Genomic DNA, 26,636 nt, shown 5'->3' with positions numbered 1-26,636 from the left:
GACACCATCTGAACTGCTGATTTTTTGAATGATGAAGATTTAGTCCTGTTTTTTATGTTCCAAATTTGCAATGGAAGAAATAAAGTAAAAGAAAGTAACTGTATAAACAAACAACTGCCATTACCTCATGAGCTACGGATTGCATCTACCTTCTGAAACTGCTATTTGAAAATAAATGGAAATGAAATCACTTTTACTGCATTAGTTCTTGCCAAAGATCAGTTAGTTCAGGAAATGGAGGTCTGAATGTGATAAAAATCCATCTCTGCCTTTATTCAGGCTGAAAGGTCACATACCACAGCTAAGAGGCCACTTGGGATTAGATCCCCAAAAGCTCGCAGTAATAATAATAATAATATGCTTCTATAATAACTGTCAAAAATCCAACATGTTAATTTAGAGGTTGGTTGTAAAGTCCTTTGCAGATCCAGCACAATTTAAATACAGTTCAATTGTACCAATAAAGTCATTTGCTCTCCAAAATTCAGTGAACAGCTTTTTGCTTCCATCTTAATGCTTGCCTACACTGTTGTGATACCGTTTCCAAAAAAGACTGCTGTCCCTGCTGTTTGGGGAAATGTATCTATAATGTCTTGATCCAAGCATTTCATATTCAACAGATGGTGATCTTGGCTGTACATTCATTCTGGCTTCTCTGAGCCTGAGTGCTTAATACCTCTTTCTCTGCCAATCACTTCCTAACTAGCAAATGAATCCTGATCTGACATGAACTCTTTCCTGTGCTCTGCATCACCTTTAGTGAACACTGACATCTTCAGACATAATTCTGAGATCCTTACTTTTGATCTTCAGTAGAAGAGGCAAGTCCATTACCATGTTGTTTAATCCTACATACGGATGGGGAAGAATAGAGGGCTCATTTAATACAGAGTTAATATTTATTTCTTCATCAGGAAAAGGTTCAGCGCACCTGCACTTGTGCTGGCTAAGAAGCTGACACCTCAACGAACTGACTTAATAATCCCAAAGACTAAATAATATTTGTTCTTTATTTATTATTATTATTATTTCCTTCATTTTCCAAATCTTAGGAGTACAGAGGAATGAAGCTGCAATCTTGCTGAAACAGTGTTCCCATTTTTTTATATTTTTCCTTCCTATTCAACAGATGGAGATGGCTGGAGAAAGAAAAGATAGAATCATGTGTTTTTAAAAAACATAAATGCTACCACTCCGAACTGGATTATCCAGAAAATTTTCTTGAACTGTAAACTTTAAACCCTTGACAAAGTTTGCATTTGTTGTTGGCATTAATATATGCCTTTTATTTCAGATTCTTGAATGAAGTTCATTTTTAAATAAAGTAGACATAGCAACAACTATGGTCCCCACCCCTTTTTTATGTATATAGGAAGTGATGCATCAAATCATAATTTGCTCATGTTCACGAACATGAACTAGGTGGTCTCTTTTTCTGTTGTTTTTTTTTTTTTTTTTTTTTTTTTTTTTTTGTTGTTGTTGTTGTTTTGTTTTGTTTTGTTTTGTTTTGGTTTTGTTGCAATTTGTTGAATTAGTCCAGGAAGTTGAAAGATAATAATAAAAATGTATCTAGCCTTTATCTAAGAAAAAAAACAAAAACAACAACTCTTTTAACACTTCCAAATTATATATATGATTAATGTTAGTGCATTGTCATTAGTGGTAATGTCACTAGTAAGGCAAGGACATCCCAAAATATCCCAGAGAATACAGCTGTTTGGAGAAATAGATGGTTCCTGAATTGACTGAATGTAAGTATGTGAAAGAGCTAATATTTGAGAAGGTATTTTAAGCAGATGTGGGTTTGTGACATCATGAACCATTTTGCCAGATTATTTGCATACTTTTGTGAAATGAGAAAAATAAATTACTACTGGCTCCAGTGATTTCTGTATTTTAATAAATGAATTTTTGGAATTATTAGCCATATTAATGATAAAATGCGGTTTAAAAAAATAATAATATTGTAATGACTCCCTGGATCTTTTGCTCTTAGAAATAAAACAATATTGGATTATGGAGAAAGTATGAAATCACAAACATGCTCTACAGAGTCAGAACTCCTTTTTGTTTTGCATCTATGTAAAGCATGAAGTAGTATATCCTCCTTCAGAGGTGGTCTCCTGTAGTACTTAACAACAGTTCAATAGTCTGAACATTGCTGTCATTAGTGAACAGTATTAGTTCATACACAATTAGTCTATTTTCTTCAACGCTCTGATTTCACATCATGAATTTGTTTTCTGGGAACTGTGCAAAACATGTCTGCTCCAAATGCTTCAAATGTAGTCTGATTATAGGACAAACATTAGAAGATACTGATTTTTTGATATAGCACTGCCTGCTATAGACTTTACAAAACTGGAATACAATAAATAAATAAATAATAATAAAAATTATCATAGAAAGCACTACAGTCTGAATCATATCAAATCTAGTAATCCATAGGCAATACAGTAGAAGACAAATTTCTACATTAACTATTTTTCTTTTCTTTTTGTTCTCCCACTGGCAGTTAGAAATGTTGACTACATCAGACAAACTTGTTTGCCTGTATTCTCCCTGGGAAAAATTCAGAGGGCTGCTTTAAAAGTCTATTTTCTTTTTGTCTTGCATATCGTGTAATTCAGAATTGATGGAAAGTATTATCATCATTATCCCTGAGGCATTTCACACACCAGTTCAGGTATGAAGAGATGAAGAACTATTCAAACTGAGGATATGACCAGCTTCAATTAGAATCCTTGGCATTTGATTTTCATTTTTCCACCTTAGAGAACATTTCAGAACACAGTCTGTGATCTTACTATTTTTAGACCTTCTAGCCAAAATCCTGGAGTCATTTCATTTTCATTCTTGCTTACCTGGTGGCTATTCAGCTCAGTGCTAATGTTATATACTGTTAGTTTCATTATTAGAAAAATATTTTGGCAACACCTCATTGTATAAGCTGAAATATCAGACTAATTACCAGAATAGAATTCCTGTGATCAGCTTCATCTGGAAACAAACGTCTAGAACTTTGACTTCAAATGCAGTCTACAATTCTCTACCACTGATAATGTATTAGAGAAATACACTGAGTAACTTGCAGGTTTGTTTAATCTTTTTTGGAACACTTACAGCTTCTCAGATATGGAGCTGTAACAAGCATCAAATAACTCTACTAACATTGCAAGAATTTAAGGTTAATAAGGTGGTTCACTTCTTACAATTTGCTAAAAAAAAAAAAAGAAAAAAAAGAAAAAAAAGCTTAAATATTGAAAGTAGTAAGCTAACAAAATTCAAAACTGAACTTGAAGAACACTATATTGTTTCACAATCATGTTCTGTAATCATTGCAAACAAATGTCCCATGTCTAGTGAATATCAAGTCCTCTGTGAAACATTCTGCTAAAGCAGGGCCCAGGGTTCTTGATTTTGCTATCTTTTTACACTTGCACCTTAAAAACGACAGAAGAGGGAAGAGAGCATACAATTAATATTACTTTCATAGCTCCCATTTCTGATATACTGCTGAATATTCTTCATAACACAAGATGATCTTTCATTTCTCTTCAAACCAGCACTACTTCCCATTGAACAGAACTACTTGGTACTGTAGTTATTAACACAGAAATTTGTTATTCCATGGCATATGTAAAATATAAAATCATAATTCAGAGAAAACAAAGAAACAAACAACAACAAACAAACAAACAAAAAACAGCAATTAATCAAAACTGTGTGCCCCTGGTGGTGCAGTGGTATAAAGTGCTGCTTGCAGCACCGGAGGGCCCGAGTTCGAATCCCCCCTGTGGCGCATGTGGTAGAAGCGCTGCTCTGCTACACAGAGGGGCTCGAATCCCGGGAGTTGGACTTGATGATCTCTAAGGTCCCTTCCAACTCGCACGATACTATGATACTATGATACTATAAAAACCACAAGCTATTACAGACAAAAAGAGAAAATATAGAAACATTAATAATAAAATCATAGAATAGTGTAGGTTGGAAGGGTCATAAATAAGACCATCTAGTTTTAATCCCCTGCCATGGTCAGATTGTCACCTGCTAGATCAGGCTGCCCAGAGCCCCATCCAACCTGGCCTTAATGCTTCCAGGGATGGAACATCCGCATCTCTCAGGGCAGCCTGTGCCAGTGCTTCACCAGACTCTGAGTAAAAAATGTTCTCCTAGTATCCATGCTAAACCTCCCCTCTTTTAGTTTAAAGTCATTCTTCCTTGTCCTATCACTATCAGACCATGTATAAAGTCAACTGCCTTCCTGTTTATAATCTCCCTTTAAGTAGTAGCAAAAGCAAAATATAGGTGCAGTGGTAAGTGGAATTAATGAGCTGTAAATAGTGGATACAAACAAGGCTAAGGTACTCAACATCCTTTTTGCTTCACTTTTCATTGACAAGGCTTTTGTGCTTTCAGACAAAGACAAGAATTGTTAGCAGAAGATGAGGATTAAGTCACAATGAGAACTCAACCCATGGAAGTCCAAAATTGGAAAAAGGAAATCTAAGAAGCTATATGATTAACCTTAGAAAACACAGTCCTCATTTTGGTCCTTGGAAAGTTAATGGAGAGCCCTCCTGGAACACATTTCTCAGCACCTGAGGGAGAATATAGTGTCTTGGAGCAGAGTGCGCAGTGCCCTCGGTACATCATGCATAACTGATCTGATTGTCTACTATGATAAAAGTAGTTTATAGTTAAGAAAAAGCAGTAGAGGTCATTTGCCTCAAATCTGGAAGGCTTTTAAACAATGCTTCTGGCATTACTTCTGTATGCAAGTTGGCACATCGCCATCTGGACAGGTGGACGAGAGTAATAAAAAAAAAAAAAAAGTTTGGATGACTGAGCAAAGAAGGTAGGGATTAATTAGTTTTATTCTACCTACAAATTCAGCACAAGGTCTTCTCCTGGGACTGGTCCTGCTTAACATTTTGATCAATGAAGTCTGGATGAAGTGACTGGATTGCATACTTACAAAATTTCAGATGTCATCAAACTAGGGAACCAATAAATATGTTCAAAGGCAGGGCACCCATTCAGCTAGAAAGGCTCAAGAAACTGGCCAAAAGAAGCCTTATAAAATTCAAGAACAAATGCCTAGTCTTGCACCTGAGAAAGAAAAGGACCTGGTTGGCTGCAGAGCCGCTTTGCTAAGAAGGACCTGAAGGTGGTGGTAGATGACAAACATAGAGCCAGCAGTGTGCCCTGGAAAAAAAGGCTAAGGGCCTTCTGGGCTAAACTTACAGTTTATGGCCAGGACAGGAGGTCCATTGAGATGACTGTCTCCTAAGCACTCGTGAAATTGCATCTGCTGTCTTGAGTCTAGTTTGAGGTCTCCTGTTCAATACAAGCGATGCTATCAAATTGGAGAAAAGTCAGCAGAGAGCCCCCAAGGCAGGCAGGGGCTGCATTACTCACCCTTCTGAGGAGATAACATCTTCAGCAGGATGCTGAAGTGCCCCAGCAGAACTTAAGAACTGATAAGATCAGCAAGGTTCTGATAAGATCAGCCAGGTTACTCATAGGTGGACATGGAAAGAGGATAAGAAGTAATGGCAATAATTAGAAATGAGAGAAAATACACCTGGATATAAGTAGAAAATTTTGTACCCCAAGAGAAGCCAAACTGTATGCTGTATGGAGAGATTGTAAATCACTATCTTTGAGGGCTTTTAAGTCTAGACCACATAAAACCCTAAGTAACTTGATCTAACATCAAAACCAGCTCTGCTTTGAGCTGGAAGTTAGGTGCAGAGACCTCCTGAAGTCCCTTCCAAACTGAATTATTGTACAATCCTATAGTTAAAAATGAAGAATAATTATAGTCATACATGACCTTCACCTGCTGGAAAACTCTCTCACTAGACCAAACAGAGAGAAATAATATTCTGAACAGTGAGAAAATTCTGGATGATCCTTTGTTTCATTTTGTTAGGTAATTTGCAGTATCATAATACTTGGGAATATTAATGTGCATACAAAAATGTCATTAGTGTATATTATAAAAACACTTGAATGAAAAAGCTTATGTCCCTTTCTATTTCTTTCTGCTCGTTTCTCTCTATCCTTAGAATTACTGAAGTAATTTGGGTTATTCCGACAAAGGAAAGACTAGACTCATTCTAGAAACAAGTGTCAATAAAAAATTGCTGAGATAATGCAATGATTTATTACATTTAGTTGCTTTGAAAATATTGTCCTAACTTAAACTAAATGTTTCACAATATTAGGAGTTAGAGCATTATGAATAATAGCAGAAACCATACATCCAACTTTTGTTAATCACATTAAAAAAAAATAAAAAATAAAAAACCCAAAGCAAAACTCAGCTATATTTTTTGCTGTTATAACAGTGAATATCAGCTCCAGAGAACTCCCGACTAGGTTGATCATCAGGAAGCAAACTTTAATTTGGAATGCCCTCATATTCCAGTAATTCAGTCCCTCAATCTATTAAATATATATATATATATATATATATATATATAGGCTCAACATAAAAAGCAGATATTGATAGGAATGGTATTTTAAGATCTATTTAAAAAAAAAGCTATTCAATTATAAACAAACTAAGATGGTTTAATAAATAACAAAGTAATGCAGAATATTGAGATTAGTTCAAATTATTTATCTTATATAAATTTCTCACCATGAAAAACTGGGTTATTATCAGTTATTATGAACTTACATTTCCATAGCCTTTTACTCACAGAAGAAACTTTCCTATTTACAAAAGCCCAACATATTCCCTATTTATCTATTTGCTTTCCTTACACTGACAAGCCAAAAGTATATAAATAATCCTTCTCGGGAATAATTTTCCCACAAGAGGTTAATATCCATTAACCTGGACACAAGGTTAATTATTCCAATTTAACACATTGAGAGAACTTACAATATTAACAGGATTTCTTAGGTTGTCAGAAAACTGGTATGTTTCACGACTATTTTCCAACTAGGTATCATTAATAGTACATTAAATGGATTAATCCTTATTCAATTTGATTCTTCTGACTAAATGTTTGACAGACAGAAAAGTTACTCCCTATTAAATTCATGACTATTACTTAGAATGATTTGAAGTAGTTTGAAGGAAGAAATGTTCCCATACTGGGCTGACAGATCAAGGTGGATTTTTGTTGTTGTTGTTGTTTGTTTTTTTATTTTAATGTGCTTTTTTTTTTTTTTTTTAATTTTATCTTTCAAAAAATGATAGTTGAAAAGCTGGAATTAATCTCTCCTGAATTTCTTCTGAATTAAGACTGGTATGTGGCATTGATTTGCAGTATGGAAAAGGTTTTGTTTGGAAAATAACATTAGAATAATTTTTATATATTAAGCTTTCAATTTCTTATTGCAATTAGGTCAGAAAATCCAAATTTCTTTGAGAGAAGAAAAAGGGAAAGAAGGGGATACATTTTTCTTAACTTCGAAAAGGCTTCAAATTTATTCCTAACATAAACTGAAGGGAAATACTTAATTTTTATTTGTGCTGAACTAATTCATGGAGATTTATAGGTATTCTGGACAAAAAGTTTGCTATATTTTCTGTGCTTCGTCAAACAATGTTCTAAAATTCCCCAGTATGCACAGAAATTTCAACAATAAATAAGGATCCAGTAATCCCAATAGGACCTTCAATTAAAATGGTTGACTAGTTCCAATTAAATGTCACTGAGCTATTTGAGAGGGTTATTTACTTAGCAGCTTGATAGCTCCAAAAGTTTGGTGTTAAAATTGGTGACAACATAGGGATATTTTTCTACAGTATCTGAACATTTCTTAAGGTTCATTTACTGAATGTTGTACATTTTGTTAATATCCACTCAGCTAGTATAAGATAATGCTAAATTCTGAACAAAATTAGCTAAAATGCACAGTAGTTTCCTATAAAATTTTCACCTCTGATTACAAGGTTTTTAGTAAAAGACTAAAGTTTTAGATATTAAAAAAACAAAACCAAACATCTTAGTATTAGAAGTATACTTTGTTCACATCAGTGAATAGTTTGATTTCAGAATAAAAAGCTTAATTTTGCAATATATTATACATCATCTTACATTTTACAAATGTAAACACGATGACATTCTTCACAAATTAAACAAGTGTTTACACAATGCTCCAGCAATGAGATACTGATATATAGAAATTTATCTATGTACATTTAAAAATAAAAAAATATAAAAAATAAAAAGTTTGTGTGCCACACCATTTATTACAAAGATATCTGACTGTTCAAAAAAGAGAAATTTCAGGTTGCATAACAAACACCATAAACAATAATGCTCCTAAAGTATTTTGTTGTGAGAGAAACTAAGAATTTTCCATTATTATTTTCTCCAAATCTTCAAGATTTTGGTATGGCATCAAAAATATGCTTTTGCCCAGGAAATTTTAACTTTAAATTTTTAAGCAAACAATTTCTGCTCATTTTTATGGCTTACATATTGATCTCTTTTTTTACCCTACTAAGAACTCAGCTTTAAGGCAGCACAGTATTAAGATGAAATGTATGAAAGCAGGAGCTGAAAGAAGGAGGGATTAAAAATTAATTATACACAAAGTATTAATTTATTGGAATACTTATACAGCATATGCAGTAAGAAAGTCTGAGAGTCAAAAATATATTCTACAGTATTACTATCCCAGCCAACAGTAAAGTAGAGCAAGATCTATATCTTCTTTGATTGTTCTTCCTCCTATAACCAAAAAGCTGAAGTAACTGGTTAATAAATAATTTTTTTTTTTTTTTTAAATAAATGCTAGATTATCAGGATAATTATATTGTCTGATCTTCTGTACAAGAAAATTCATTTAGTCACATCATTTAGACTCTTTAGTCACATGACACCTGGGTATTTTGAAATCATTGTGAAGTCACCCTGATTTAATATTCAGAATTAAATGTATAAATTATTATCTATTAACATGTTGCCGTGTGCAATCATGGTTCAAACCGCCCCTTGCCCAGGTTCTAGCGAAACCCCCGCTAGAGCCAAGAAGACCACCGTGACTCATCAAGAAAGGTGGCAAAATGGCGTTTATTAGGAGTAATCAACACCTTATATACCTTAATTACTTCATCTACGCCCCCTAAGGTGCACGTTTGAAATGCACGCCCAAGGCACATCACATGGTAGGGGACGGAAGAGGGGAGGCTACTGCCGCGTCACATCCCGAAAAGCCCCGCTACTGCCTACATGCCTACAACATTAACATTAACTTATTCAACCAAAAGTTAAAAATGTAAGACAAGGGTATACACATCTTTTAACAAAAAAAATAAAATTAAAAAAAAAAAAATCAACAAAGTTCTTGTTAAGCAATTTACTCAAGGCTCTGCACCATTCCTTCTCATCTTCCACTAAGAGCTTCAGATACCTCTTCAGGTCATGGTTAAATATTATCTACACATATAAATGTTACTGTCACCATGCCATCTGGCAGTATTTAAGAAGAGGAATTCAACCCACAGATTAAGAAAATCTCACAACTATTTAAAAATCTAATCTAAATCCCCTATTTCAAGCTTGCCTGACAAGATTCACTATTACTATCTCATGTAACTGCTTACAGCATCAAGTACCACTCCTGTAAAAATAACACAAATCAAAGAGAAGTTCACTGTGAATCAAACTTCCAATGAATTTAGGTAAGTTGGGTATGCACACTGGTATGAAGAGGATAAAAACCTGTAAGCAAAGTTAAGTTGTTGAATCAGCTAAATAAATAAGTAGAACCCCATGGGTTAAAGAAAAAATAAAATCTAAAAGTCAAAGGCTCTGTAAATGTCCTGTTACTATACAGTTCTTTTAAACTTCAAAGCTGCACAGCATCTGGAACATGCATTCCAAAAATAAAAAAAAAAAAAAAAAAATAATAATAAAAAAAAATCTGAATGAATTCTAAAGCTGAAGAGCATTGGAACATGATACAGGCTGTGGAGACACTTTGACCTCAGATGAACAAAGTACTCAGTTACAGTAAACTGAATTAAGACACAAGATCTATAATATTATTTAATTTTGAATAAACTGCTTGCCTGCAGTTCAGCTGCAGACTATGAAGTAATAAGAATTATCTGCAGACTTCTGGAATGTCAGAGCTATTTTCTCTGTGTTGTAAAAGTGATTATAGAGTGATTATAGAGTGCCATTTATGTGAATGTGACCAGTTTTGTAAGTAATCAATGACTGCCAGCAAATATTGTACAAGAGAGTTGTTGCCAAGTTTTGTTTGTTTGTTTGTTTTTATAAAGTATGTCCCTTACCACACTGAATAATAATGATTTTCCCTTCATGCCTATGCAGATTTCATTTCAGATGATCAATATATCATTCTGCTCTCAAAAAAGCAAAATCCACCACTACCTACTTTATGCCACTAAATACATTTCCAATGAGAAGTGACAATCTTCTTAGACTACATGGATAATTTGCAAATAATTTGCTTTAAATAGATTAACAATAAGATTGTGTAATACTTTTCTACCAAAACAAAATGGGGGGAAATGTTTTGTCTCTGTATGTGCCTAAAAAAATTCTACCTGTAAACAGGCTTTGAATTATTACTCTTCTATCAAATCCATTTAAAATCCCTATACAGTACGTCTCTAAATACAAATACAAAGGAAATTTTCTGAACTGGCTGCAACAGAGCTAGGTTTCTCTCTGAGGCAAAGGTTGAGTTTTAAGACATCCATAACACTTAACACAAGTTCAGCTAAACACTACATAACTCTTTTTGTATTTTTTTTGTTTTTGTTTTTGTTCTTGCTTCTTTTTATTTCTTTTCTATTCTTCTTTTTGGTTGTTGTTGTTGTTGAAATAATAGCAACTGCATTTGGTGTTGTCCAGATTTTTTGTTTGTTTTGTCTACTGACTAACATCTAGAGTGACTCCAATTTCAAGATGTGGATTTGAAATGTATTTGATTATATTTTCAGTAGTTCTTTTTTTACAAGTATTACTTAAAATGTTAATATTGCTAGGCTAGCAACAAACAGAAAGTAGTATCTACTTACTGTGTGAAAATTCTATTCTCATGTAATATATACCAGTCACATTACATGCATTTCTACAGGTATTTCTGTGTCCTTGAAAGCATCAGTCGAAACCTTAAGGTTTCCCTTCCTCTGACAGAGTAGTATATTCTGCAGTGACCCCTAATTTAGACAGTACAGACTGTGTGTTGCACCTTATAAGATCAATGAATATTGCAAACATTCCCCAAACTGCTTGGAAAGCATTAATTGTCAGATGCCTGACTAAATAGGTAGGAGTATTTCACTTTAATAAAACAGCTCAAATATTATATTGCTGACTGTTTTTTGGTAGTAATGGTGTTTTTGGTTGGTACTTTGTTGTTGTTGTTTTTGTTTGTTTTATTGTTAGTGTGATAGATCAATAATTCACTCTGACAGACAGTTATGTGTTGGATCATGTCTGGAATCACCAGAGAAACATACTGGGCACTAGGTAGAGATGTAGTACATTTGTTCAGCACTTACATTAGCCATGAAATAGTCAAACCTTTCTTTTGCCAGGAAATTGCAAAAAGATTATAAACAAAGGAGCCTTTGTGATTCATGGGTCCATTGTGTTTTTGATACATATACAATTATTTTGTTATCCTATGGAAATTCAGATTTTACAAATGAATCACTAAGCATAACACACTCCCTACTTTACTTTCTCAGTGGTACTTTATAAATCATAATATTTATAAAACAATCAGGAAAATCAGCATGATACATACAGACAATATCTCTCTTAAGCTAAGTGAGCAGCAGATCTCCAGCTTGGAGTTGGCAGCTACTTCTCTCAAAACCAATGTGACTTTCAAGAAGCTTAGTTGGAGGAGGGTCACAGTTGTTCCAAAACCTAGAATATTTGCATGCTGCCATCAGCTGCATGTGCTAACAGAAATCAGGAAAGGAACATGCAACACAGCATACTTGCTCTATTTACAACCCTCTGCTCCTTCAGATATGTGATGCTACCTTTGTTGGACCCATCCCTCTTCTTTGCACATAAATGTTTTTTAGCATTTACACATAAGAAAAATAAAATGCAGTGAATAACATGTTGCAGGCAAAGGGAAGTTCATACATGAATCACTCACTAACCATCTAATTAGCAAACTAATTTTTGTTTTTCAAATTATCTGATTTGTACATTTTGACAATATTAACATAATCTGATATGCAAAAACTGTGATAATTAATAAACTTCTACTACATAAGCAGCACAAAAACAAAACATACTGCAGCATTCTGGGCATTCTTAAAAATGTGGTCACTCATTTGGTTATCCAGAAACATTAACTAAATATTTTTAAAATCTTAATCATAAAATCTACCTATCCAAGAACTGCATCTTAAATATTGTGCTGTTTCCATCTGTTAGACTCTAATTCTTTTCATAAGGCAACTCTAGTTAAGAAATTTCATGGGAATTATAAATATGCATTTCTTGATTCATTTCAGCATAAATAAGAGGACAAAAAACATGGATGGTTATGCACAAAAGTGTAAATTCATAAAGAAAGGAATTTTAAATACCAAATATCTCATTAATGGCCACAGCATCTACTGCTTTGCATGTACGTAAATCATTTAGAGTTGTATAAAGCATAGTTTCTTCCCCCCTATTGTGTCTGTTTTGCAACGTTTCAGCAAGATGCAGATCCAGCAGCTCAAGGATTGCTCCATGGAGTAAAAACAATACTTCATTTACTCCCTGTGGCATGACCTGAGTCCCTCTGCCAAGCTTCATTCCCTATTTACTTTGTAAACAATATCTACATATCTCCAAAGCAACAAAAAAATGAAAGGCAACTGGCATTTTTTACAATGTTCATCCAGCATTCAGACTTTTCTCCTTTCTTAACATGCTAAGGGAGAATATAAAGTAAAATAATAAGCAGGAGGGATTATTATTCTCAATTTCAAACATCCTGTTAGGGTGCTGAACTGCATTATAGGGCACTGAAATTAAAAAATAACAATAGAACAGACATAGATTACAGTGGCAAAAAATAATAAATAAAAATAAAAGGCACACCAGGGGGACTATAGTGTGCAGGAAAGAAAGGTAAAAGCACACATTACAATCTCTTGGTGCAGATGTATTCCCTTCACCTTTTTCCCACCTTGTCATCTGTAGCTCCCTACCTACAGAGCAACTCCTTTATCAATGCAGTAATAAATTCATACATGCAACCATCTGCTTAGCAGATGGGGCAGGTGCTGAGTATCGTCAATCATCAGCTTCTACTTGTGCTTGTCATTATCAGGAGTTAATAGACTCCGGGGCAGGAGGTGAGCCATGCGCACAGCAGGAACAGCAGCATGTTGTGCCATGTTTGCTCACCCAGGGCCTCCAGGGAGAAAGGAGGTGGTGGAGGAAGGAGGCAAAAGAAACAAGGAGGTTTTAATCTACCATGTCATTACGTAGCAGACAGTGTTACCTCAGCTTGATAGCAGATGTTACTACTCCTGTGTAGCACATCACTTCTTTCTGAGGGGCATACCCCTATACTCTCAGCTCACAGAAAAAAAATTACGAATTTGTTGACGCATCTATTTCTGAGCTAAACTTCTCTTTTCTGGTGTTAGAAGCAGTTTTCCACAACCTCAGGAAAGGAGTTGTTGGGTTTTTTTTGTTTGGTTGGTTGTTTTTTTTTTTTTTGTTTTGTTTTGTTTTGTTTTGTTTTTGGTTTTGTTTTTTTGGTTTTTTGGTTTTTTTTGTTATGTTTTTTCCCTGTGGAAATAAAATAGAGGCAAAGAAAAATGGGAAGGGTGGGTAATCAAGTAATCAAGCAGCTGCAAACATGGCAATTAGTTTTTGGTAAACAGACAACGTAAAGGATGAATTTTATTTTTTCATCCCCAGATCTGAATTACAGCACTTATTTCTCATCCAAACTAGGTAACACTGAGGTTTCAGGAACAGTTTAATTTTTTCCTCTGCAGGTTTACACTTCCATTATACATTTGATGTGACTGTCAATAAAAAGTCAACATTTACTGTAAATAAACCCCACAGAAATCTAGGTAGCTTCACAGCCTGTTTAGTGCTTCTCACTGAGGTGTCAATGAAATCTACTTGTGATTTACTGTCTCCATAGTACACTGCCAGAGGATGTGACTTCTGTTTTTTAGGAGTCTTTCTGTAACATGAAATTGTGGCTCTTAAAATGTAAGGCCATTATTTTTTTTCTCTACACTTAACTGACCGATTAAAGAGAGAAATCTCCATTTTCAAAAGATGCTGAGATAAACACACGGGAAACACTCACAAAACAGAAGTCTTACCTACAGAGTTTTTTTTTTTTGTTTTTTGTTTTTTTTTTCTTTTTTCTTTTTTTTTTTCTTTTTTTTTTTTTTTTCTCTCATTTAAAAAGGAAGTCAATTTCAATTACTATGCTCTTAATAATATAATATTAAAATGCTATTTTAGTTTTTCCTAATATCATTTTCAAATTCATTTTGTAATGGACAGTCAAATAACATGTTCACAAAAGATTTGTTTTTCAAAAGGCAAGGCATGTTACTATAACTTAAATAGCAAATATAATCACCTGATTTTCCTCCTCAACTATGTTCCATGTTCCATAATCTCTTCACTTGATAACAGTTTTCTATTTCAGTTTCTTCTACCCTACAAAACATTCCCAAGTGCGCCACAAAAAAACCCCCACCTCTACAACTGGAGATGAGGAATTATATGCCTAAGCACAGGGTAGATTCTTTCACACTGAAATAAAACACTAGGTACTCTTCCAGATTCTCACAGTCATAGCACTGAGGTTAATTCTGCTCTACAGCACATCTTTCATAGGTAACATGATGACTCACCAAAAACAGTCAATTGGAACTGGCATGAATAAAAATGCTTAAGAGTAGAACACAGCCATTTTAGTTTTTAAACACAAGATAACTGAAAACGATGAAATGGTCATCAATTCCTATTTTTCTTCACATTCTGTTCATAGGAAGCACCACTTGACAGATACAGCATATGAGAGCAGCCTTATTTTAGTATCAAGTATATTCATATGCACATAACTTCTATATATATTGCATATATTTGAGTATATATAACATACATACACATCTTGTTCCCTCAAGATGTTTTACTTATTATTTTTCCTTTATATACACTGATTCCAAGAAGCATATGTGCTCCATTAAAAAAATAAAATAAAATAAAATAAAATAAAATAAAATAAAATAAAATAAAATAAAATAAAATAAAATAAAATAAAATAAAAACACCTTACAATCACTATTAACAAATTAGATGAAAGAGAAAGTATTAAGGAAAAAAGGGATTTCTAAATTGGATGCACAAATTCATTACAAATAATAATAAAGCCATGCAAAATTCTTAACAGGATTTTAGCAATTTTCCTACAAGCACGTCCTGTGAATATATTTTCAAGCTTTTACTGTTAGCTCGTAAACATCTGCAGCTAATGCAGATTTTTGCATCTATTTATCTGACATAATAGCGCATCTATCTTCCTCCATAAAGTCACACAAATGTACTCTCTTAACCTCATAAGTATGCAGGCCCTGACTTAACCTTATTTTTTGACTCTTATAACCCAGAGCTCAAAAGCTTGAAATCTATACCACAAAGATGAGCACCAGCTGTTGACATTTGAAATCTCTCAGCCTGTGAAGGAATATATATATTTCCTTTGTGCTGAACACAAAAAGTAGCGCAAAAACATTTGAAATTAAAAACAGAAATTGGGTGCCATTAATTCTGTCAGAGGGTGAAAAGGAATAAGCAAATTGTTTCATTTTGTCTGGATCCTGTGACATTTTGATAAAGTGCATCCAGAGTATAACAATGAGAAACTAGTATAAAGAGAGAAGAGATGGAAATTATTTTTATTGATTTTCATTAGCAATGGAGCTCATAATACAAGGGTTCTATTTATAAGAAGCTGCTCCTGATTCATCAAGAAGCCCTACACAGAGCCCAGATAAGTTTTGTTTCTCATCTGCTCATCTTTTAATTATTATCATTTTCCAAGCATCTATATTTATAACAAAAGACATTTATATATATATGTATATATACACACACATATATATATAATGAAAGTTCTTATGAAATATAATTATCAAAATGAATAGGAAAACAAAACTAGGGGTATAATCTCACATTTATTGCTAGTATTTTCTAGAATCAGTGTTAACAGAGTCATAGAATTGCTTGGGTTGTAACAGACTGCAAAGATCATCTGGTTCCAATCCACTGTCACTGGCAGGATTGCCAGCCACTTAAGTCAGGCACCAGATCAGACTGCCCAGGACCCCATCCAATCTGACCTTGAGCACATGCAGAGATGGGGCATCCACAACTTCTCAGGATGCCTGTTTCAGTGCATCACTACCTCTGAGCAAAAAAAATTTTCTCCTAACATCTGATGTAAATCTACCCTTTTCTAGTGTAAAGCTATTTCCCCTTTTCCCATCCATATAAAATGTACAGCATTACTATCAGCATGTTATTGTGCTTTCAGGTAGCATCAGAATTCCACTGTGTTAAGCTTTATACAAAGCCTCCACGTGCTGTCTTTCTGAGCAATTAAACTATGTAATTATTATTCTTATAATCATCAGTTGTTCTTTTTTTAAAAATTGTCATTATAAAGGATAGCAGAATCTTTCTCTGTTTATTCTCTGTAGCATTATTATCCTCTAGCTTGCTAGAACAGTTTGAACTTGTATCATGCTGATAGATTGCAATAATGTGTATGTCTTCAGATTTATCGAAGTACAGTGAAATGACTGTTTGATCATCTCTCATTTAAACCTAAGACTTTACAAAACAGTCATCTGCAATAGATGATTATTACTCCCTTTGTATTCTCAAGTGAAGCAGGTAGTTTCATTCTACAAAATCAAGACTCAGTCACAAGGTCTGACTTTATCCTCATTTACATTTTTGTACATTGAGAATAATCCCACAAAGGGCAGTGGAAACCTACTGAAGTAAAATTGGTGTGAGGTGACTTGTGAAGTGAGACAAATTCACAGTTTTCATCTAATGAATTGCTTCATCTAAAAGAAAGCATGCTGAATTGGAACAATTTACAATGCACAATAATAATACACTATAAATCACTTTGTTGTGATGCAGTGCTTTTCCCAGTGTTGTTCCTAGTCTCCATTACCTTTTCTATTTCTACTATCTTTTTACTTTATTATTAAATGCCATCAGTTTTATACTTTTCCTTAGAAGAAGGATAAAATAAACAAACAAACAAGAAAACCAAAACAACCCAAAAGAACATCAAAAACAAAAACAAACAAACAAACAAAAAAATAGAATTATAAAAGGTTTTGGGGATAACATCTACCTAGATCTGTATAAAATTTAAACCAATAAGCTTTAACAATTTTAAAGTTTTAAAGTTTTAAAGACAGGTCACAGAAAAATAATAATAATAATAATAATAAAAAGAAGTTTAAGAATTTATTCAAGAACAATAAACAACCTTTTTTAACACTTACAAGAAATGGAACTGAAAACCTTAGGGTCAGTGGAGAGAATTGTATGCTTTGTCACCAGAAATAATTGGAATAAAAGAGAACACTTCTGGTGAAGTTTTACCTAACACAAAGGCATATTTTTTATTTCTAACATGCCTAGCCTGACTTCCTAATTGCAACATTAAAGCTATGTTCTCTCTCAGTTCTTTGTTCCTTGACCATCAGTGAATTCCACAGAGAAACAAGAATGAATGAGGTATTGCAACCTACACCTCATAAATAAGCATTAAAAATTCTGAAAGTAGGTTTAGATTGAACTGTGTATTAAACATTTTTTTATCTAGGGCTAAGAGGGGATTCTGGAAACAGAATGAACATGTAGCTTCTTTCTGTGTAGATGAGATAACATTTGGGAATCACATTCCCAAATATCGCACAGCTGCATTAATGCTTAGCATCACTTTGTTCAACTTTGTGTTCTACTTTCAAAAATGCAGAGATGACATATTGCTCTCCTACACACAATGCTTGGGGAAAAACAAACAAGCAAGCAAACAAACAAAACAAACAAACAAACAAAAACCCAGCATGTTAGAGGATGTAAAATATTTAAAGAAGTTATATGCCCAAAAATGAAACCCAAGACCACTAATATATTAAATACATGTCCACATGCATGACCAGATGGCTTTAAATATCTCCAAGGAGAGGGACTCAAACACCTCTCTGTACAAAATATCTTAGTATAAAATCATATAACTGCATTTGTTTGACTAAATGTGTGTAGTCAAGATAAACCTTGCATGGTTTATCATTCTGGGGATTCCACTTTTAAAAACCCCACATTTTCACTAGAAGAGTTAAAAAAAAAAAAAAAAACAAAAAAACAAAAAAAAAAAAAAAACCAAAAAAACCACAGATAGCTTAGATGTGACACTGGAAAGAAAAAGTTTGCACATGTTATTGCTTTACCTTTAAAGGAACAAAAATTAAAATGGAAGAGATATGCAATAGGAACTCCAGAAAAAAGATTTGATGATGACATAAGAAAAACATTTAATGGATCACAAAATGTTTTCATGTAGGTAATTCCAACTTTTGTTTATACAGATTTAAATTGGAAGTAAGAGGTGAAAGTGATTTTAAAGCAAAGCTGAAAAAAGAAATTTAGCAAATTTTAATAACATAAGTTAAACTAAAAAAAAAAAAAAAGGCTTTTTAAATCACAGAAATGCTTTGCAATAACATGAAGAATAAGAAACTACATGAGAAAGTAGCAAAACTTAATGAACGTTAATGAAACAGACACATCTATTGATGTTAAAAGTGTTTGAAGAATTACAATTAGCTAAAGATTTTCAAAACATCAAGAACAGATGAGATAAGACAGAAACTGACAGGAAATACTAGATCAACCATGTGAAATTCTGGGAATATAACTGTATAGAAAAGAAAGACACATTCTCTGAAGATAAACTGAAATAACTCCTTAATTTCAAAACCAATTTATGTTGTATTGAAACAAAGACTACAGTCCTCCCAGTTCAAAATATCAGGTATCAGTAAATTATAGTAGTAGCAATATAGATATGGGGAACTGTGTTAAAACACTTAAATAAATAAATAAATAAAATAAATCAGTAAACTAACCTGTAACAGCATGCATATGTGTAACTGTTGTTATAATTACGTAAATTCATGCATAAGAAAGATGCTACATTACCTGATCCTGCCACTTGTGAGGAAGCCAACATTTTAAATGTGCTTTTTCTTACTTTTTTTTTTTTTTTTTTTTTTTTTTTTTTTTTTTTTTTTTTTTCCCCTTCCAAATGGGTAACAGGACAACAGAACTATAATTTTCAAACAAAGTTCTAAGCCCAGTCTGGTTGTTCTGTTATTACTGCACTCTGCCTTTGGAGCTCTACGTTATGCACTCAATACATAAAGCTAGGATATAGCCTGAGAAGCTAGCTGTTCTCTGACTCCTCCTTTATGGAGTCTGGGAGCTGGATTTTCACCAGCATTCTGAGATAGCTATACAGCAAACATGATACAGCTGACTTCCACATAAAAGAAACATTGTTAAAGTTTGTTTTCTGGACTGTAACAGAGACAAACCATCATTTTCATTTGACATCTCAGATTCAAACAGTGGATCAGGGAGCAAGCCTTTCAGTAAGCAGAGACTCCCAAAACATTCTTGAGAATGGTTATGTGCTCTTGCATGCCACAAGTAACTTAACTGATAAAATAAAAATCATAAACTGCTTAAGAAAAATAAATAAATACAAAACCATAGAAAATTATAGCAAAATAAATAGTATATTTTGACACACAAAAACATACAAGGTGGTTACATTGGTACAGAGAATTTAATTCACTACTAGAGTACTAATAATCATGCAAGTAAAAAACTAAGCCACAGTGTTCCAGAACATCCAGTAATTCTACTCTGATGTAAAACCCCACTAAAAGCCTGAAAAAAGCAGGCAAATAGAATAGAAAGCTACATTATGACAAATCAAGAAAAGTGCTTCTAAAGTTAAAAATAGACAACTTGTGCACAGAGCTGAGATGATAAATACCTCCAAGACACTGAAATGACATTGCAAATGCACCTTGTTCATACATAACAGAAACATCTGAAGGACTATGATACAGTGGCTGACATCAAATAAATGTGAGAAAAGCAAAAATAAACAACTATCCCCGAAGCCCAGACCTACAACATTTTATGAATGTTATATAAAGAGTGGAGAGCTTGCAAAAATACTACAAATGAGTGCATCAAGACTGAAATAAAAGGTTAAAAATAAATAAATAAATAAATAAATAAATAAATGAAATAAAAATACAAAAGACCAAAACTATTGCAAGTATTACTCCAATGTGTAGGTCTAATGTAATACACAGGTGAATTCTAAATATCATATTAGTCTAAGACACGTTCAATGTTGTTATAGTATTTTCATACAGTAATATATAATACAAAGAAAAATTTTTTAGTATATTCACCCAATTCTCTTTTTACTTCAATACTTTCTCTTGATATTCAGGACTACATAAGATGACACTGCTGACAGTGCAACTAGACTGCAAATACTCACTGTTGTGATATTTTAAGATCTTTCTTTAGGCAACTGAGGTTTATCCATATTCAATATTTTTCAAGTCTATGAATTGCTAAAACATTTTTTTGTTACTATCAAGGATTTTTAAGGTTATAGTAAAGAACTGATAAGTGTTACTACTAATAGCATTATAAATAATATTTAAAAGAAAAAATGTAATAATGTAATTTTTTTTTAAATACATGTCTTTTTTTTTTTTTTTTTTTTTTTTTTTTTTTTTTTTTTTTTTTTTAGTAATATCTGCTAGTATACTACCACCTAATGGTAAAAGATAATTAATATAGCACACAACTAGATAAGGATGCATGACAAACTACAATTCAAATACTTCCAACTCACAACATTGTTTTGTCTTTTCCTGGTCTTTAATTTCCCCCACAGTAAAACATTATTTGCAATCTTTTCTTTTATTTCCAGATCTTCCTGCAATTTTTACTATTTCAATTACATTTCCCAGTCATGTATGGCAAGGCAAGCACACAGCATCACAGGTAAGGTCATACTAGATCTGTGTTCAACAGTACAGAAATTTTCCATTCATGTACAGTTTCATTAGCAGCTGCTTTGATCTACAGAATGCCAATTCTTCTTAAAATAAAATATTAATCTTCTTCCCATTTTATTTTTAGGGCGCATGCACATAATTTTATAAAAGAAAAGATTTGCTGGACAAGTTGAGCAGAAACAGCAGTATATATAACCTTGTGGCAAAGAAAACAAAGTACATATTTGGCTGGACTAGTAAAAGTGTCACCAGCGGGGTAAAATAAACACTTTCCTGCTATTCTGTACATAGGAAGAAAACCTGTGTGTGTGTCTAATTTTTGTTTGAATAGTAAGGAAGTCATAAACTTACAGATCTACCAGAGAATAAACACCAAAATGCTTGTGGGACTAAAGCATGTGAAACAAGAGACAATGTTTTGTGGTTTTGTTTTTTGTTTTGTTTTGTTTTTTGTTGTTGTTTGTTTGTTTGTTTTTTAATTCTCAAAACCAGAAGACCAAGCACAGCCAACCACCAAGTATGAGAACAATTAGAAGATGGATCTAGAATCTTCTTGAAATTACATAGAGAAAATATGACAAGAAAAGGATGCTAATTGCAGCAAGGAAAAAATTCAATTAGATATTAGGGGGAAAAAATCAAAATGGAGTCAGTTCAGTATTGGAAAACAGTATCAGACAGGTTGCAAAACTTCTATCACTGGATACACTTAAAACTTGTCAGGACATGGTGGTGAGCAAATTGTTCCAAGTTATCCATGCCTGCACTGGGGCATTACCTTCTTATGTGAGATGGGTTGACAAACATTTTAATGAGGTTTTTTAAGCTATCCATCAAGGATTTTACATGAAAAACAACAACAAAACCAACTATCAATATCACTTTCCTGACCTTATTGCTACTTTATCTCAACTTAACCTTGACATAATGACTAGTTTTGTACCATTAATTCAGAATGAAGACTTATATGTACTCCCTTTAAGTACTGGAAAGCTGCAAACAGGTCTTTCCGGAACCTTCTCTTCCACAAGCAAAAAAATCCTTTCTCCTTCATCTGTTCCTCAATGGAGAGGTGCTACAGTACTTCAGTCATCTTGATGGACCTCCTTTGTTCCTCTGTACCCAATCCAACAGTTCATCATCATTTTTGTGCTGGGAGACCCTGGCCTGGGGGACCCCCCAGATAAGGTCTTGAACGGACAAAGTAGTGAGATATAATCACTCCCCACTGGCCACTTTTCCTTTAATGCAGCCTAGGATACTGTTGACTTTTCTGACTGCAAACACCCCCTGATAGCTCATGTCCTGCTTTTCAACCAACAGGACTACTCAGAGTACTCACTCTTTGTAGCATTGCATTGTCTAATACCTGGACTACATGAGCTTTCTGGATTGTTTGCAGCCTGCTCTGTTGCCTTCCCTGCTGACATACAGGTAGTTGAAATCTCCTGTTAGGATGACAGCCTGCAACCATGATCCATCTTGTAGTTAATGCAAGAAGGCCTTATCAGCAGGCTCCTGACCAGGCAGCCAGTAGCAGATCCTGATCACCAAATGTCTTTTGTTGGTCCAGTCACTGATTTTTACTCACAAGCTCTTGACCTGGTAATGTTTGTTTCTCAGAGGTAGTTCTTAGCAATTTATACATTTATTAACATAGAAAGCAACTCTCACAATCCCCTCCTTTCCTGCCCATCTCTTCCAAAAACCTTGTAGCCCTTAACTGTTATGCTGCAATTGTTTAATTCCCACCGTGTTTTTGTGATTGTAATTAGGTCATAAAGTGATTTAGTCTGCTACCTATTAGATTTCAATAAAAATACCTGATGTTGCTCATGATAGTAAATATTTTTGAAGAGTACAACAATCAGAAAAAGAAAAAAAAACAAAACAAAACTGGTGCATAATCAATATTTTACTTTAATTTCTCATTTTTATTTACAAACATCAACCTGCATTATAATTAAGCATTTAAATTAAAAGCTTCCTTAATTTATGTGTTAAAGCTCAAACACATGATTAATTTGTCAACTGAAGTGTTTACTTGTGCAATTATAAAATACGTATCTCTGTTAGCCCATCATAGGGTGGGGGAAGCATACTAGTGATATAACAGTTTCTGAATTAATTTAGTAATCTATAAATTGAATACTCTTGTCTCTTTTTCTTCAGCCCAGTCTCAGTATTTGAAAGGGGCAATTGTCCACTTTAAATAATGTAAAATGCAAAGTAAATGTCCTAATTTCACTTATACTTGCTCTTTATAATATTTTCATGTTTTATCTGTTTCTCTCTTTTATAATCACTGGTTGTAAATCTTGAGATTGCAACACACATCATGCACTTGGTTGTCATTCAATATTCTAAGGTAGCATGCTGTCCTTTGGCATTGATGTCACTATAAGTTACTTTGTTAAGAAAAACTTCTCATTTAATTTTTCTGTAGCATCTTTTGGCTGAAAATCTCAGTGTGCACTTCACTACATGCATCTCCTTTGGTGAAGTGCATTAATGCCCTTGTTTCATGAATTAAGCATTCTGACATTTTTAAAGGACAGCTGTGATGCTTTATCCTATGTGTACAGTATGTATAATCCATATCAACTGTTACTAGTAAAAGCTTGAGGCTTACGACCACTTTGTTAAATTCATCTTCCATTCCATATAAAGTAAATGAGCTGGAATTAACAGGTCTGTCTTTGCAGTAGTCAGGAAGTCTGAAAAAGTAATTTCCAGATAATTTTACCAAATTAGTCTTGAAGTCCAATGACAAAGAATAATTCTTATTGCCATCAAGCCTGAGGAGTAATCATAAATATCTTATTGTGAAATAGTAGCATTAAATTGGAAATCTTTAAAAAGTTTTTTTCCTATTGTTATCCTGGTTTAGAAACAGTTTGCCAAAACATGTGTACATGTACACAGTATGAGTATAGTATATGAACATATGAGTATATGACAGAATGAGCACAATATATGAGCATGATAATCAAAATATTATTATTTATCTACAACTGGAAAGCTTACCTACACCTTGCTTAGGTAATGTGCATAGAAATAAAATATTATAAAATAAAATAAAATACACCTACCATTTGTGAATTTGGAAACATTTTCAAAGATATAATTTCTCAGAGTCACATACAACTTAAAAAGTTGCTATCCCGACATGACAATTTACTTAATGCAATGAGCAAAAGGGTCTGAGAGAAGCCTTTAAGTCCAGTTTAGGAACAAGAAGTAAAAGTCAAAACAACAAATCGCTTGCAACAGAAGCAAACATTCCAGTTTTGCACAAGGGTCTTGAAGTTGTCAATTTCATAATAGGAAGTTGTACTGATTAACTGACTTAAAAACTGAAGAAGCAAAAATTAGATAATTACAGGGGAGGCATGCCAAGCTACTGTTGCAATTGCATGCATATTACAACATGTTTTGCAACTGCTCTACTAATTTTGCTTGCAGTTCCTGTACATCTGTCTGTACATGTGAGATCTTAGATGTATCAGATCAGATGAAAAAATACATTCACAAAAAAAAAAAAAACAACAAACCAAAACAAAAAAAAACCAAAAAAACACATGGTGGAGTATAGTTTATTCGAGAAGTATGATTTTCCTTGATAGGCTATATAAAATTAAGATTTTGAGTACTCAATATTGTTACCGTTACCTGTGATGAAAATAACTTCTGTGTTTTGGTTTTGCTCTGATTTGTCCCTTTCTCATGTTCAGGGTCTGCTCCCTTAGGAAAATTCAAAGGATGGGAGCATCTCTCCTATGAGGAGAGGTGAGATAGCTGAGGCTGTTCAGCCCAGAGAAGAGGAGGCCTAGGGTGGTACCTTATAAAGGTCTATAGATACCTGAAGGGAGGATGTAAAGAGGATGAATTTCTTGTCTTTCCAGCAGTGCCCAGTACCAGAACAAGAGGAATACAAGAGGTTCTGTTTTAAACATTAGGAAGCACTCGAAGACCAGAATATCTATGCAGTGTCAAATATTTCTTTTAGAAATATGAAACTGAGGAATGCAATAATGAAAGAATGATAAAGAATGCCATTAATTGCATAAGGAGATAAGGAAAACAATTAAATATAAAGGAAACATAGGGAGGTTTTTTTTTTTTTTCTTTCTTAACTAGAGACAATAAAAGGCAGGGGTCTGTGCTCAAAAAAGGTCCTAAAATGGAATATGCACAACTTTAAAAATCAAAGTGTGAGAATTCCATGTATTTGGAGATAAAGAATATCTAATGTACTCTGTACAACAGCAAAATGCACCATTACAGGTATTGGTTTATTTATATCTTCATCCATAACACATATTTTTCCCAATAATTACTTTCTATAGAGTACAGTGGGAATAGAGAGAATAATTTTTTGATTGGTAATAGTATTCTACATGAGATGACAAAGTTCATTATTACATTCTATTGTAACAACAGCCAACACACAGACCCTTAAAATGTTCAGGTAGTACATATTGGAGATGAAAGTCTTTTCTTCTGAAAGCTGTGCAGTTATAATTGCACAGTATCTGTATCTGTTTTCCCCTGGTCTCAGTAACTACAAAACAAAACAAAACAAAACAACAACAACAAAAAACAAAACAAACAAACAACAACAACAACAACAACAACAAAAAATAAAAAACAAACAAAAAACCTCACTACCACACCTTCCATTTTAGAAGGATAGAAGGAGGACAAGTGACTCATTAAATGCCCAACAAAAAAATGATTCTGATGATCTTCCCATGGAATTTGGATATTGTTTGCTCTTACTCTTCATAAAGCATTAGTAAAGAAGGACTTGTTCTGTCAGAAAACTTATATATTTAAGCTAGCAATGTTGTTACCATGCTAACAACAGAGTAGCAGAGATACAATAATTCTTTGTTATACCAAAAGAAAATACATAATTATGTAGCAATAAACTATGAGAAAGGCCAATATCTTTATCAAGCCTTCTGGCCTTTTGTTTCATAAACTAGACTGAAACTATATAGGAGAAAAAAATGCTAAAAAAGTCAACTTTACAAGTCAAAGGTAGATGTTTACCTGAGTCACTTGTGGATATTTATAGTATGTATACAAGTATGGGTGTTTATAGAGCTGCTATTCTCATTAGTACCACCACATGTGGAAAGGGCTGGAATGATCAGAAAAACTGGTGTTTTGGCAAAGGTAACAGTGATCACCTTTAACATAGCACATTACTCCCACTCCTACATCCTGATGAGACACACACAAGAATCACATACAACCAAGCCTTATTCCACAAAATGTAGTGAATCTGCTTTATATGTTAAATGCCAGATATACATACATTCACTAAGCAAAAACACTTCAGATAACCTGGGATGGGAAAAATGTAAATTTGTAACCATTCTCTTCTTGATAGTTTAGTATCTTCAGTTCTTTCTCTAATGCTGCATCCTTCCTCAATTACTGATTTGCAAAAGTACATTCATGATGAGAT

The 26,636-nt window shown here is 33.5% G+C and overlaps 1 protein-coding gene across 8 annotated transcripts in view; it reads right to left on the bottom strand.

Moving 5' to 3' along the window:
• The window catches only part of PCDH7 (protocadherin 7), a 257,102-nt gene that overhangs the window by 38,444 nt on the left and 192,022 nt on the right, over positions 1–26,636 (bottom strand). The gene's annotated exons all lie outside the window — the stretch shown is intronic.

Source organism: Excalfactoria chinensis, chromosome 4 (assembly GCF_039878825.1).
Source record: "Excalfactoria chinensis isolate bCotChi1 chromosome 4, bCotChi1.hap2, whole genome shotgun sequence".
Lineage (NCBI taxonomy): Eukaryota > Metazoa > Chordata > Aves > Galliformes > Phasianidae > Excalfactoria > Excalfactoria chinensis.
The sequence above is the reverse complement of the archived record's forward strand: the minus strand, read 5'-3'. Positions and strand labels throughout refer to the sequence as shown.